This window comes from Dendrobates tinctorius, unplaced genomic scaffold (genome assembly GCF_039654945.1).
Source record: "Dendrobates tinctorius isolate UK_male_01 unplaced genomic scaffold, ASM3965494v1 ptg000011l, whole genome shotgun sequence".
Classification (NCBI taxonomy): domain Eukaryota; kingdom Metazoa; phylum Chordata; class Amphibia; order Anura; family Dendrobatidae; genus Dendrobates; species Dendrobates tinctorius.
The window spans coordinates 47,695,926-47,712,133 of NW_027361679.1; positions in this window are offsets into that span (position 1 = coordinate 47,695,926).

Sequence of the window (16,208 nt, forward strand, 5' to 3'; positions counted from 1 at the left end):
ACAATGAAAGGTCTGGGGATTATCCGCTCACCTGGAAGGGTTGTGCACCCTTGCACAACTCCGGAAGGGGACGTCTCCATGTGCTACTGCTCTGTAGCTCCGGGATCTCTCCTGTGCTGTGCTTCCTGGTCTGGTCACGTGGGCCCAAGATCCAGTCATGTGATGCCACTTCACAGGATGTGCCATAACTTCAGGTCCTGTTGCCTGGATATGAACTCTATAGCTCCAAGCTGCACCTGCCACAATCCCTCAAGGGGAATATCAATGTTTTTGGAAAAAAAAAAATATATGTGGTCAATTTAAGGAGTGCTATGGCTATAGAGCACACTGCAATGAATTAGTGGACCGGCAAATCCACCTGAGGAAGGTAGCAGTCCGCTGCTGAAATGCATACTGGTCTAATAAAAGGTTTGTTTGCCACTAATTCATTGCAGTGTTGTCTATAGCCATAGCACTCCTTAAATTTTCCACACATATATTTTTTTCCCCAAAAAAATGTTCTGGGAGTCACAGATGCTTCCAGGGGTCTTCCCCATGCTGGTCTCCTGCCATTCATCAATTTCTCCATCAAGTTCAACATTTTCACTGGCCCTTAGTCCTCCTTGTAGGATCTGCTTGAAAAATGTTCGGACTCCTATTATACTGGTTACTCGAAACGAGCACACGATCATTAGAAATTACTTGATTCCCGAGCATGTGAGCATTTTAGTGCTCGGTCATCTCTAGTATTAAAGGGAGTCTGTCACCCCATTTTCGGCCTATAAGCTGCAGCCACTGCCATCAGGGGCTTATCTACAGAATTCTGTATTGTTGTAGATAAGCCCCCGATGTAACCTGAAAGAGAAGAAAAACAAGTTAGATTATACTCACCGGGGGCGCGGTCGGGTGCGGTGGGTGTCGCGGTCCGGTCCGGCGCCTCCCATCTTCTAGAGATGATGTCCTCCTCCTTACTACTCCTGCGCAGGAGCCATGGCAGAAGTAAGAAGTCATCGCATGAAGATGGGAGGCGCCAGACCGGACCGCGACACCCATCAGACAGGACCGGATCCCCGGGTGAGTATAATCTAACTCATTTTTCTTATCTTTCAGGTTACATCGGAGGCTTATCTATAACATGATAGAATTCTGTAGTTAAGCCCCTGATGGCGGTGGCCGCAGCTTATAGGCCAAAAATGGGGTGACAGATTCCCTTTAACCCTAAACATTTGAATCAATAGACAGACATGTTTAATGCATTCCTTTATGAATGTGGGGAATGCGGAAAAACAGGTTTTGAAAATGGCTACAATTGTCACATTTGTCAGTAGATGCAAATACTTTTCTTCAGAAATCTGCAGATGATTTTTTTGCACTTCTAAGATGACAAAATACTTCTGTAATTGAAGGACGAATACTTGTGTGTGAAAGTTTAAAGGATTAAAAAAAATTGTCTTTGGATCTACCTAGTGAAAAGAATGCAAAATACAGCTTAACTGTTTTAAGAACTAGCTAATAACACCATCGGTATACTGGAAACATAAACCTTCTCTAAAAAATGCAATACATTTCAGCTAATTTGAAATCCATCAATAGGGTTCTCAAGCCACCATATTACTTTGAAATTCTTATAATGTATAAGATGCAATTGCTGATATTTGAAAGAAAGAAGTTTCAGCCTATCATTGAGAACAACACACACAGATTTTTGACCAATCAAACCAATTTTACAGATTGTAAAACTGGTCAGAGTCAAGGTCAATTTAAACGTACTGATAATTAGCAAGAGAGATAAGGCCTCTTTATATTTAGCGATGCACCAGCGATCCCGACAACGATACGACCCTGTCAGGATCGCTGGTGCATCGCTAAATGGTCGCTAGTGAGCTGCCACACAGGCAGATCTCAAAGCGACATAGCAGCGATCTAGCGGACGATACTTACCTTTCAGACGTGGCGATCCTGACGTCCTCCCGTCCGCGTCCACGCGTCACTCGTCGGCGCCAGCAGGAAGCCCAGCAGGAAGCGCCCGACGAGAAATGGAGCTGCGCGATCAGCGATGGATAGCGGGGGAGCCGGTTGGAGGTAAGTATCACACATAGCGATATCACTAGCGATATCGCTGCTGCGTCACCAAATCGGTGACGCTTTAGCGATATTGTTAGCGATATCGCTATGTGTAAAACCCCCTATAGAACTCTATGGTTGCTGATCAGCTCGTATAAATATGCTGGCAATTGCCTATCAAATGAGCAAAACCCTCATGCATCAGGTGTTTGGATCGTTCATGCTGGTATTAACCCCTTTACCCCGAGCCTGTTTTCACCTTCATAACTAAGCCAAATTTTACAATTCTGACCAGTGTCACTTTATGTGATAATAACCCTGGAATGCTTCAACGGATCCCACTGACTCTGAGAATATTTGTTCTCATGACATATTCTAATTCATGGTCGTGGTAAAAATTTGTGTGCTGTGATTTGCATTTATTTGTGAGAATATCAGAAATTTCTCCTGAGTACACCAATACCACATATGTAATCGAGAATTACTTTTGAGGCACAGTGCAAAGTTCAGAAAGGAAGAAGCAAGATATTGAAGTTCATATCTTTCTGGAATGGTTTAAGGGTGCCATGTCACATTGGTAGAACCCCTGACGTGCCATAAGCAGAAACCCACCATGAGTGACCCCATTTTACAAACTACATCCCCCATTGAATTCATCTAGGGTTGCAGAAAACACGTTGACACCACATGTGCCTCACAAAATTTTATAACATTGGTCGGTGAAGAAAGAATAATTACATTTTTACCACTAAAATATGGTTTATTTTTTCTAAGTGCAAATGGAAAAAAATGGACCTATCAGTTTGTTGTGCAATTTCTCTTGATTGTGCAAATACCCTACAAGTAATGGGGAAATACCAAAGTTCAGAAGGGAAGGAGTGCCATATTATAATGAAGATTTTACTGTTATGGTTTGTGGGTGCCATGACCCACTAGGAGGGCCCCTGAGGTGCCAAAACAGCAGGATCACCCATAAGTGACCTCATTTAACAAACTACACCTCTCAATGATTTTATCTATGGGGCAGTGATCATATTGACACCAAAGGAATGTCACAGAATTTTATACCATTGAGCAGTCAAGAAAAAATAATAACATTTTTACCAAAAAAATTTTGTTTTAGCCCCAGATTTTCCATTTTCACACAGGGAAATGGATAAAAATGACACCAGAATTTGTTACACAATTTCTGTTGAATGTAAAAATAATCCATTTTGGCTGTACAATACTGCTTAGCCACATGTCAAGACTCAGGAGAAACGTTATTTGCCTCCTGGAGTGCAGATTTTCCTAAAATAGTTTGCGTACTCCATATACCGAACTCCTCATTGCTAGATGAGGAGAATCCCCCCTCAAGTGACCCCATTTTGGAAATTATACCCATTTGGGAATTTATCTACAGGTGTAGTGATGATTTGACTCCATGGGTGTTTTCTAAAAACAACTAGTGGTGGATGTTGCTGAGTGAAAATTGAAAATCTGTTATGTGCTACATTATTTTTTCTTTTCTGTATTCTTCCAGTCGGTTCAATTTCAGCGATTCCAGGTTTATATCATTTTTTTTTGCGTTTGGCTGCTGTCACAAACTAAAAGACTCTTTTTTTTTTTTTTTTTTTTTGCCAAAACAACATTTTGCATGGCCATATTTTGAGAGCAATAATTTTTCAAAATTTCTGCCAACAGTCATGTGATGGCTTGTTTTTTGCGGAATGAGTTGATGTTTTTATTGGTACCATTTTCGATTCCATAACATTTTTTTTTATCATTTTCTATTCTGATTTTAAGGAGGCATAATGAACAAAATACAGCAATTCAGGAATTTTTTTTTTATGTCGTTCCGAGTGTCATAAAATTGATAAGGCAGCTTTATTATTTGGGCCAGTATGATTACAGCGATACCACATGTATATACTTTGTTTTTAGTGTTTTGAAGTTTTTACACAATATAAACTATTTTATATAAAAAATGATTGCTTTTGCTGTGCCGTATTCTGAGAGCTACAGCTTTTTTTTATTTTTCCAATGATGGAGCTGTATAGTGGTTTATTCTTTGCAGAACAAGATGACATTTTCAGCTATACTACTTTTGTTAACATTTGCCTTTTTATCGCGTTTAATTCCACTTTACGTTCGGTGGTATGATGAAAATGCATCATTTGTTTTGCCATTTTTATATATATATTCTGTTTACTGAAGGTGTTAACTAGTGTGACAGTTATATAGGATAGGTCATTCCGGATGCGGCGATACCAAATACATGTACTTTTTATTTATTTTACATAAAATCACTTATTTACGGATACAATATATTTTTATTTTTGTATTATTTTGTGATATTGAAAAAATATTTGTAATCTATTTTTCTTACCTATTTTCACTTTTTTTTGTTAGTCCCTCTATGGGACTTTCACCTTCATAACTTTGATAGGTGTTATAAAGCATTGGAATTCACTAGCATTGCAATGCATTATAACTGTCAATACTGCACTGACACAAGCCCATTAGACCAAGCTCTGTGTCATGAAAACCTTGAGTCACCATCGCAACAATCGCGCCCTTGCTATGGCATTGCAGGGGTGCCGATCGGAGGGGAGAAGGAGTTCCCTCTCTCTCCCTGCCTTCTAAATACTGCGATCGCACATTTAGGGGGTTAAACTGTCAAGAGTGGTGCAGGTACCGCTCCTGGCACTGAGGATCTTCCGTTCCATGACGTATACAAACTGCAAATGTCTAGAAAGGGTTAAAATCTTCATTATCGGCAGCAGGATCTATGTAAACAGGTGATGTGATGAAAATATTAAGGATATCCTTAAGGATACCAGTATTAATGATTGTTCTGTATGCATATAATTCTGGTCAGTCTGCCAAACAGGTCATTAAATGACCGCCAATCGGCTTGTTTCTATGTCATGGTTTGCTTTTAGCCATTTACAATAACAGATATCCTTGTGTTCCTCATCTATTATAATTGTCCTAAAATAAACCAGATTTTTCATTACTGTAGGGATTCACTCTTTCGGGCAGGCTTTAGGTAGCTTTCACACAGGCAATGCGGCTTGGTCCAAACAGGCGCTGTTTTATTGCTTTCATAAAACTTCTAGGGATTCAAAACAAAAAACAGTCTCTTCTGGGCACAAAGATATCACAGCAAATAAACAGTTCATATAGCAGGGCACATATGTCAACACGGGCTGATCCAAACACATTACATTCATTTTTTCCCTAAGCAAACTTCATTCACAAAAGACACCCACCTGTTTCTTCCAGGTCCCAGTATCGCCTTCAGCCAGAGCTTGAGCAGTCTCAAACGGCAAACAGAAGTATTCAGCTCAGTGCACGGTTCACAATGAACAGGTTGCAGATTCCACATATTTCTCTGCAGCTCCAACACACAGACTACTCAGCTTCCCTAGCTGACCCATGCAGTCTCCATTCAGAGAGAGTCTCAGGCATCTGTCTGTCCCAGCTACAGATCACATTTTGGCTGGACACTTACCAGCTTCAGCACACTTGACTATGCTTTATTCAGCAGACTGACACACCTAGTAAACACAGGGCCTGGTTCTAGTGAAATGCTAGACAGGTGCATCTAATCAAATCCTGCAGAGCTAGGACTTAACCCTGTCCTTCCTGGCTCTGCTACATACATAAATACTCTTAAAGAGTTTGTATGTTCTCCCCATGTTTGCGTGGGTTTCCGCCGGGAACTCCGGTTTCGTCCCACATTCCAAAGACATACTGATAGGGAATTAAGATCGTGAGCTCCATTGGGGACAGTGCCAATAACGTCTGTAAAGTTCTGTGGAAATAATGGCGCTATATAAATGAGTAAAATAAATAAATAAACTTTAGAATTGATCTTAAACTGGGGAACAATATAACTTCTCAAAGATAGGGACAGATCTCAAATAAGAAGCTTACTATCTTCAATTTTTGTTTTGCTTTTATGAACATCTGAGATCTTTTATCCCACGCCCTTTAAAATAAATTTGATTTGCACAAATCTCAATACAGAAAGGCTTGTAATTGTTCAGTAAATACACTTTGGAAAGAGGAAAAAGAGACCCTTACTGACCATAAGAGCTTACACTCTGAAGCAGAGATAGAGAATCCTGCTGACCATAAGAGCTTACACTCTACAAAAGAGAGAGAGGACCCCGTTACTCATAAGAGCTTACCCACTACAGAAGAGACAGACTTACCCACTGACTCTGGAGATGGTAAACAACTCTGCCATATAAACTATGCTCCACTGAGAATGCTTTATTTCTGATGGCCAAGGTGCTGTCTGATAAACTGTAAAATGCCATAGCTGCAGGATATTATGAGGAAGTCATGCAAAAAGACAATAATTCATTACTAGTGCAGGAAATAGTGTTGGAGAAGTTTTTGATTTTTAATATTGTGACCCTCAAATCAAATCTCAAAGTGCTCTAATTTGTGTGAAAGCACAGATTTCAGGAAATTAGACCCAAACTCCATCCTCTGCTGATCAATTCGGTCATCTTCAGTTATGATGACTTATCCATTCCTGTAAATCTCTTTCTTTCTATGCAATGTTTTATTCTTACTCCTTCTTTTAGATGTATACCCATATTATGAGGCTTTATTATTCTCCCTTTCTTGGATTCATGTGTACTCATTGAAGTCTTTCTTTTATTGAATGAAAGAGCTAATTTGTATGTAAAGAATAAAAAAAACTGTATTACCATAACTCATTCAATTAACACACAGTTCAATTGTTCAATATAGAATGTATACAATATCTCATATTAACCCCTTTACCCCCAAGGGTGATTTGCATGTTAATGACGGGGCCAATTTTTATTCACAACTTTCCCTATTATAGTTTATGCAAGAAAGGATTTGTTCAGATGAAAGTTTTAACCCCTTAACCCCCAAAGGTGGTTTGCACGTTAATGACCGGGCCAATTTTTACAATTCTGACCACTGTCCCTTTATGAGGTAATAACTCTGAAACACTTCCATGGATCCCGGTGATTCTGACACAGTTTTCTCATGACATATTGTACTTCACATTAGTGGTAAAATTTCTTTGATATAACTTGTGTTTATTTGTGAAAAAAAGGAAATTTGGCGAAAATTTTGAAAATTCCGCAATTTTCCAAATTTGAATTTTCATGCCCTTAAATCACAGAGATATGTCACACAACATACTAATTAAGTAATATTTCCCACATGTTTATTTTACATCAGCACAATTTTGGAACCAAAATTTCTTTTTGTTAGGAAGTTATAAGGGTTAAAAGTTGACGAGTGATTTCTCATTTTTACAACAAAATTTAAAAAAATATTTTTTAGGGACCACATCACATTTGTAGTCACTTTGAGGGGTCTATATGATAGAAAATACCCAAAAGTGACACCATTCTAAAAACTTCACCCCTCAAGGTGCTCAAAATCACATTCAAGAAGTTTATTAACCCTTCAAGTGCTTCACAGGAATTTGTGGAATGTTTAAAAAAATAAACATTTAACTTTTTCACAAAAAATGTACTTCAGATCCAATTTTTTTTACTTTACCAAGAGTAACAGGAGAAATTGAACCACAATAGTTGTTGACGAATTTGTCCTGAGTGCGCTGATACCCCATATGTGGGGGAGAACCACTGTTTGGGCGCATGGCAGAGCTCGGAAGGGAAGGAGCGCCGTTTGAGTTTTTCAAACTAAAATTAGCTGGAATTGAAATCATGCTCCATGTCGCATTTGGCGAGCCTCTAATGTGCCTAAACAGTTGAAACCCCCACAAGTGACACCATTTTGGAAATTAGACCCCCTAATAAATTTATCTAGATGTGTGGTGAGCACTTTGAACCCCCAAGTGCTTCACAGAAATTTATAACGTAGAGCCATAAAAATAAAAAAGTTGTTGTCCAAATTGTCCTGAGTACGCCGATACCCTATATGTGGGGGTAAATCACTGTTTGGGCGCACAGCAGAGCTCGAAAGGGAAGGAGCACCGTTTGACTTTTTCAATGCAGAATTGGCTGGAATTGATATAGGACAACATATCACTTTTGGAGAGCCCCTGATATGCCTAAACAGTGGAAACCCCCCAATTCTAACTCCAACCCTAACCCCAACACACCCCTAACCCTCATGCCAGCCCTAACCATAACCCTAACCACAAACCTAACTCTAACACACCCCGAACCCTAATCCCAGCCCTAACCTTAATCCCAACCCTAATCCAAACCCTAACCCTAACTTTAGCCCCAACCCTAACCCTAACTTTAGCCCCAACCCTAACCCTAACTTTAACCACAACCCTAACCCTAACTTTAGGCCCAACCCTAACCCTAATTTTAGCCCTAACCCTAACTTTAGCCCCCAACCCTAACCCTAACCCTAGCTCTAACCCTAGCCCTAACCCTAATGGGAAAATGGAAATAAATACTTTTTTTCTATTTTATTATTTTTCCCTAACTAAGGGGGTGATAAAGGGGGGTTTGATTTACTACTTATAGCAGGTTTTTATGTTTGGCAGCTGTCACACGCTAAAAGACGCTTTTTATTGCAAAAAAGTTTTTGAATCACCACATTTTGAGAGCTATAATTTTTCCATATTTCAGCCCACAGAGTCATGTGAGGTCTTGTTTTTTGCAGGACGAGTTAACATTTTTATTGGTACCATTTTTGGACACATGACATTTCTTGATCTCTTTTTATTACAATTTTTGCGAAGCAGAATGAATAAAAACCAGCCATCCATGAATTTCTTTTGAATGGGGCGTTTATACCGTTCCATGTGTGGTAAAATTGGTAAAGCAGTTTTATTCTTCACGTTAGTACGATTACAGTGATACCTTATTTATATTTTTGTTATGTTTTGGCGCTTTTATACAATAAAAGCTATTTTATATAAAAAATAATTATTTTTGCATTGCTTTATTCTGCGAGCTATAACTTTTTAATTTTTTGCTGATGATGCTGTGTGGTGGCTCATTTTTTGTGAGTCAAGCTGATTTTTCAGTGGTACCATGTTTATAAATATCTGTATTTTTGATCGCATGTTATTCCACTTTTTGTTCGGCGGTATAATGATAATGAATTGTTTTTAGCCTCGTTTTTTTTTTTTTTACGGTGTTCACTGAAGGGATCAACTAATGGGACAGTTTTATAGGTCGGGTTGTTATGGACGCGGCTATACTAAATATGTGTACTTTTATTTTTTTTTAATTTACATAAAGAAATGTATTTTTAGGAACAATATTTTTTTTTCTTTATTTAGGAATTTTAAAAAAAAATATCTTTACACATGTAATTTTTTTTTTTTTTACTTTTTTACTTTATCCCAGGGTGGGACATCACTATATAGTGTCAGATCGTTAATCTGACACTTTGCAGAGCACTGTGTTAGATCAGCGATCTGACAGGCAGTGCAGGAGGCACATCATGTTGTTTTGAGGGTCTCAGGGAAGCACGCGGGGAGCCCCCTTCCCTGCGTGATGCTTCCTTATGCCACCTGAATGCTGTGATCATGTTTGATCGCAGTGTGCCGGGGGTTAAAGTGCCGGGAGCGGTCCGTAACTTAGTGCTGTGATAATCAGCTGGCACCCGACCACGATTAGCTGTGCACCCCCCCCCGTGAGCGTGGCTGATCGTGTATGACGTACTATCCCGTCCATGGGCACTCAGGGCACATGGATGGGATAGTACATCATATGTCAGAAAGGGGTTAAGAATGTAGTGGGCTTACTTTATAGGCTCTCTATTGTATCACACTTAAACTCTTGAGAATGTTTGCGAGAGTTATGAGATGTCCCGATTGAAAACTTTGCAAAGCAGTGGAAATGTCTTTACAATGTCACAGTGATGCATAGTGCTTGAGCTCTGATAACCCTCATACTTCTGTAGGTTGAGGAAGGTGGAAAAGTCAGTGTGTTGGAGCCATATCTGCAAGTGGGAGATGAAGTGGTGATGATCAATGGTGTGAAGTTGACCAGTTCAAGAAAAGAAGCAATCTCACTAGTGAAAGGATCCTACAAAAACCTCCAGCTGGTTATAAAGAGGTAAAAACACAAATGTTCAATTAAATAATATTGTAATTCTCACTGGTTAATTTTTATGTTTTTTCTTTTTTTTAAGGATAGGGATTTTTACAATGACCAGAGTGAACTTATATCTAATCTACTGTAGATAATATGCTTTTTTGATTAGTGTTCTTATGATGAAATACAGACTGATGTTACATTTCAAATTTCCAGAGTCAAATTTGTGTTTGGATGTGCTGTACGTGTACAGTGACATGTAAAAGTTTGGGCACCCCTGGTCAAAATAACTATTATTGTGAACAGTTAAGCAAGTGGAAGATGAAATTATCTCTAGCCTAAAGTTACAGATGACACATTTCCTTTGCATTTTAAGAAATATATGTATTTATATTCTCATTTTTTACTTTTGAACATTGCAAAAAGGAAAATATGATTATGCAAAAGTTTGGGCACCCTGCATGGTTAGTATCTGGTAGCACCTTCTTTTGAAAGTATCACAGCTTGTAAATCCTTTTTGTAGCCAGTTAAGATTCTTTCAAATCTTGTTTGAAGGATTTTCATCTATTCTTCCTTGGAAAATTATTCCAGTTCTGTGAGATTCTTGGGCCATCTTGCATGCAGTGCTATTTTGAGGTTTAACCACAGATTTTCAAGGATGTTCAGACCAGGGGACTGTGAGGGCCATAGAAAACCTTCAGCTTGCACCCCTTGAGGTAGTCTTTTGTGGATTTTAACGTGTGTTTAGAATCATTATACAATTGTAGAAGCCATCTGTCATGATCACGTGTGTCAGGACGCAGATGTTTCCGCAAGGCGAACCCATGTGACACACGTGACCCTGGATACACCGCCTCCAGTGGGGCGCATTTAAATAATAAAACGTGCAGGTGGATACGCCGCCTCCACCTGGCGGATTTAGGTATTACACGCCATGCATACATATATCTGGAAACACCGCCTCCAGTAAGGCGCATTTAAATAATAAGGGGGGAACCTGGGTAACTTTAACAATGGTGGGCCCTGCGATAGGGAATGGGGAAATGGAGACCTCCTGCACTCCCCTGAGCCAGTGTCCCTACACTCCTCACATTCCCTAAACAGGCTCCGCACCTGTCGCCGCACGCATACCTTAGCGCCCTTGCTCGCCCTGACCCTAAACCCTCACTAGGGAATGGGTCAGTGCGGAGACTAATCCCACCACTGCACTAATAACACACATGAGGAAAGAGACAATACAGGGGAAACACCACTTATCTTTGCTCTGTTGCGTGCGCTCCTAGCAACAGAGCCCACCACCTGTGTGCATCTTCTCCTCCACCCTTGTCCATCACATAACTGGATCCGTCACCATCGTGCAGCCTGGGAGCAGAGTCCATCACCACTTGCAGCAGTCCAGTACACAGAGTCCCAAGATGAGTCCAGCCTCTGCCAAGAATCCAAGCATGCTCGAGTCCAGTTCTCAGCAACCAAGTCGAACATGCTGAGTGCAACTCTCTTCCTAGTCGCCACTCCTCTAAGCCATGCCCGCACTTCCCGCCGACACCATAAACTGCGACTCCACCAAGCCATGCCAGTCCTTCCTGCAGACACCATTAGCTGGCACTCATCCTCTCTGGCTGACTGCGCAGGACTCCTATCCCGCTCCATCCTTCCACCAGGCTCTCCAACAACTCAGAAAGAAATCAATGAATATCACCAGCAGTGAGTGAACACCCTGAGACCCATTTATAGAGTCCAACACCTGAATTATAATTAAGTGCACATTAACCTAAAACTAAAGCTAAGGTGCGATACCACTCACCACCACCGGGGACAGTCAAAACACCTTTGAACTTAACCAAAGTAAAAAAAGTTCACTTTGTGCTTTTAATACCGCCAGATCCAACACTGGATCATGACAGTACCCCCTCCTTAATGAGGGGCCTCTGGACCCTCAATACCACCCCTAATTAGGGAAACACCTACAGCGGGGATGCCCAGACCCTGAGTTCACCCCACCATTCCCTGACACTTCAGGTTTATGACAAACACCGCTGATATTGGCAATATATGTTCCTTTTGGAGGCACCACTCATCTCCACAGCGCCGACCTGGGGAACAAGTTAATGTATGTGTAGGTTTGCTCAGAGCTGATCAGACTCCACAACACATTTCCACAAGATGTTTTTTGGTGGCACACATACACGCTCGTTCACACACAGGTCCGGACCTGAACGTTTATTGCACACATACATTTGTCATTTTTTGGTGAACTCACTCTGAACTAGACAGCAGAGGCGTCCCCCTGTGTCACCACACTCACACCCCCGCTATTCACCAAGGGACACCACCCTCCAACCCTTTCACCATGAGGACTGCGCATCCTAGGGTTGGTTAATGTTGAGGGTAGAGATTTGTCCCTACTCCCCCGCAGCACACCTGCTGCACACACCAGGAGGAGAAGGGGACCGGGAAATGGAAGAAATATACTCTCGCTGGTCGCCTCCACACGACCAGGAGGGCGGCTTCTTCGATGGTATGAAGATTTGGCGTAAAACCCCGCGGACTCACACTAGTCAGCTCACCACAGGGGCGTACCCCTTCACCTCGGGGAATACCAGGCAGCTCCGTGGGGCACCATTCCTCCCACCTGCCTGGGTGCGCCTGCCTGCATGAACCAGTCCTGCTCCCCAGCAGCGACTCTAGGGGGTTTTAGTACCATAGCCGCAGGAATATGGAGGAAAATATATATACTCGCTGGTCGCCTCCACACGACCAGGAGGGGCGGCATCCCAGGTACCCAGGCAGGTGGGAGGAATGGTGCCCCACGGAGCTGCCTGGTATTCCCCGAGGTGAAGGGGTACATCCCTGTGGTGAGCAGACTAGGTGTGTAGTCGCTGCTGGGGAGCGGGACTTGCTCTTACAGGGGACGCACCCAGGCAGGTGGGAGGAATGGTGCCCCACGGAGCTGCCTGGCATTCCCCGAGGTGAAGGGGTACGTCCCTGTAGGGAGCAGATTGGTGAATAGTCCGCTGGGGCTCATGCCAAATCTTCGATGCCGCCCCTCCTGGTCGTGTGGAGGCGACCAGCGAGTATATATATTTTCCTCCATATTCCTGCGGCTATGGTACTAAAACCCCCTAGAGTCGCTGCTGGGGAGCAGGACTGGTTCATGCAGGCAGGCGCACCCAGGCAGGTGGGAGAAATGGTGCCCCACGGAGCTGCCTGGTATTCCCCGAGGTGAAGGGGTACGCCCCTGTGGTGAGCTGACTAGTGTGAGTCTGCGGGGTTTTACGCCAAATCTTCATACCATCGAAGAAGCCGCCCTCCTGGTCGTGTGGAGGCGACCAGCGAGAGTATATTTCTTCCATTTCCCGGTCCCCTTCTCCTCCTGGTGTGTGCAGCAGGTGTGCTGCGGGGGAGTAGGGACAAATCTCTACCCTCGCCATTAACCAACCCTAGGAGGCGCAGTCCTCATGGTGAAAGGGTTGGAGGGTGGTGTCCCTTGGTGAATAGCGGGGGTGTGAGTGTGGTGACACAGGGGGACGCCTCTGCTGTCTAGTTCAGAGTGAGTTCACCAAAAAATGACAAATGTATGTGTGCAATAAACATTCAGGTCCGGACCTGTGTGTGAACGAGCGTGTATGTGTGCCACCAAAAAACATCTTGTGGAAATGTGTTGTGGAGTCTGATCAGCTCTGAGCAAACCTACACATACATTAACTCGTTCCCCAGGTCAGCGCTGTGGAGATGAGTGGTGCCTCCAAAAGGAACATATATTGCCAATATCAGCGGTGTTCAGCGTCGGACTGGCCCACCGGAGAACCGGAGGATTCTCCGGTGGGCGCTGGCATCTGGTGGGCCCTGGCACCTGCTGGCATACAGGGCCAGCGGTTGCCTAGGGCCCCCGCTGCTCCAGGGGGCCCCAGCCAGTGGTGTGTCGCACACCATGCAGCTGCTATGGGGGCCCCTGCCAGCGGAGCAGCAGCGGGTGTCAGGAGGCAGGAGCCCCTGTCCCCGCTGCTAAAGAGAAATGAATATTCACTGCGAAGCAGTGAATATCATTTCAGGTCTCCACCCCCCAGAGGCCCCGCCCCCAGCCCAGTAAGCCGCTCTGCATCAGGGCCGGCGCCGTCCTCAGTCCTCTCTGCTCCTGGCTCACAGCCAGTGCGCGATGACGTCACTACATCGCGCACCCGCTGTGTGTCTGGCAGAGGGGGCAGCTCCTGACACTGAAGCCGGGATCAGCGTGGGAGCGAGGAGGAGAGGTGAGTATTGTGTTTTGTTTTGTTTTTTTATATCTCTCTCGCTCTCTCTATCTGTCTCTATCTATCTATCTATCTATCTATCTATCTCTCTCTCTATATATCTCTCTCTCTATCTCTCTTATATCTATCTATCTTTCTATCTCTATCTATTGTCTATATCTATCTATCTCTATATCTATCTCTATCTATTATCTATATCTATCTATTTCTATCTCTATCTATCTATCGCTCTATCTTTATATCTATCTTTCTATCTCTACATCTATCTCTATATCTATCTATCTATCTATCTCTATATCTTTCTATTATGTCTATCTATCTATCTATCTCTATATCTATCTATCTTACTCTATCTATCTCTATATCTATTATCTCTATATTTATTATCTATCTACCATCTATATCTATCTATCTTTATCTATATATATATATCTATCTAATATCTATATCTATCTATCTCTATACCTATCTATTTATCTATCCGTTATCTATCTCTATATCTTTTCTCTGTATCTATCTATCTCTATCTCTATCTATTATCTATATCTATCTATTTCTATCTCTATCTATCTATCGCTCTATCTTTATATCTATCTTTCTATCTCTACATCTATCTCTATATCTATCTATCTATCTCTATATCTTTCTATTATGTCTATCTATCTATCTATCTATCTCTATATCTATCTATCTTACTCTATCTATCTCTATATCTATTATCTCTATATTTATTATCTATCTAGCTACCATCTATATCTATCTATCTTTATCTATATATATCTCTATCTAATATCTATATCTATCTATCTCTATACCTATCTATCTATTTATCTATCCGTTATCTATCTCTATATCTTTTCTCTGTATCTATCTATCTCTATATCTATATCTCTCGCTATCTATCGCTCTATCTCTATATCTCTCTATAGCTATCTATCTATATATCTATCTATCTCTATATCTATCTCTCTGTATATCTATCTATCGCTCTATCTCTATATCTTTCTATCTCTATATCTATATATCTATCTTTCTCTATCTATTTATCTCTATATCTTTTCTCTGTATCTATCTCTCTCTATATCTATCTATCTCTATATATATCTATTATCTCTATATCTATTTCTCTCTATATCTCTCTCTATATCTATCTATCTATTTATCTCTATATCTATCTCTATATCTATCTATCTCTATCTATCTCTATCTATTATCTATCTCTATCTATCTATCGCTCTATCTCTATATCTATCTTTCTATCTCTACATCTATCTCTATATCTATCTATATCTATATCTATCTATTATGTCTATCTAGCTATCTCTATTATCTATATCTACCTATCTCTATATCTTTCTATCTTACTCTATCTCTATATCTATCTGTTATCTCTATATTTATTATCTATCTTTATCTATCTCTATCTATTATCTATATCTATCTCTCTATCTATTTATCGATCTCTGTATCTATCTCTCTCTATATCTATCTCTCTCTCTATCTACCGCTCTCTCTATCTCTATCTATCTTTATATCTATATCTATCTATCTCTATATCTATCTATTATCTCTATATCTATCTACCTATCTAATCTATTTCTATATCTATCTCTATATCTATCTCCATATCTCTCTATAGCTATCTATATATTATCTCTATATCTATCTATCTATCTATCTATCTATATATTATCTCTATATCTATCTATCTCTATATCCATATCTATCTCTATATCTATCTATCTCTATATCTATCTATCTCTATATCTATCTTTCTATCTAACACTATATCTCTGTATCTATCTCTATATCTCATTATCTATCTCTATCTCTCTCTTTATCTATCTATCTATCGATCTATCATCTATCTCTATATCTATCTATTATCTCTATTATCTATATC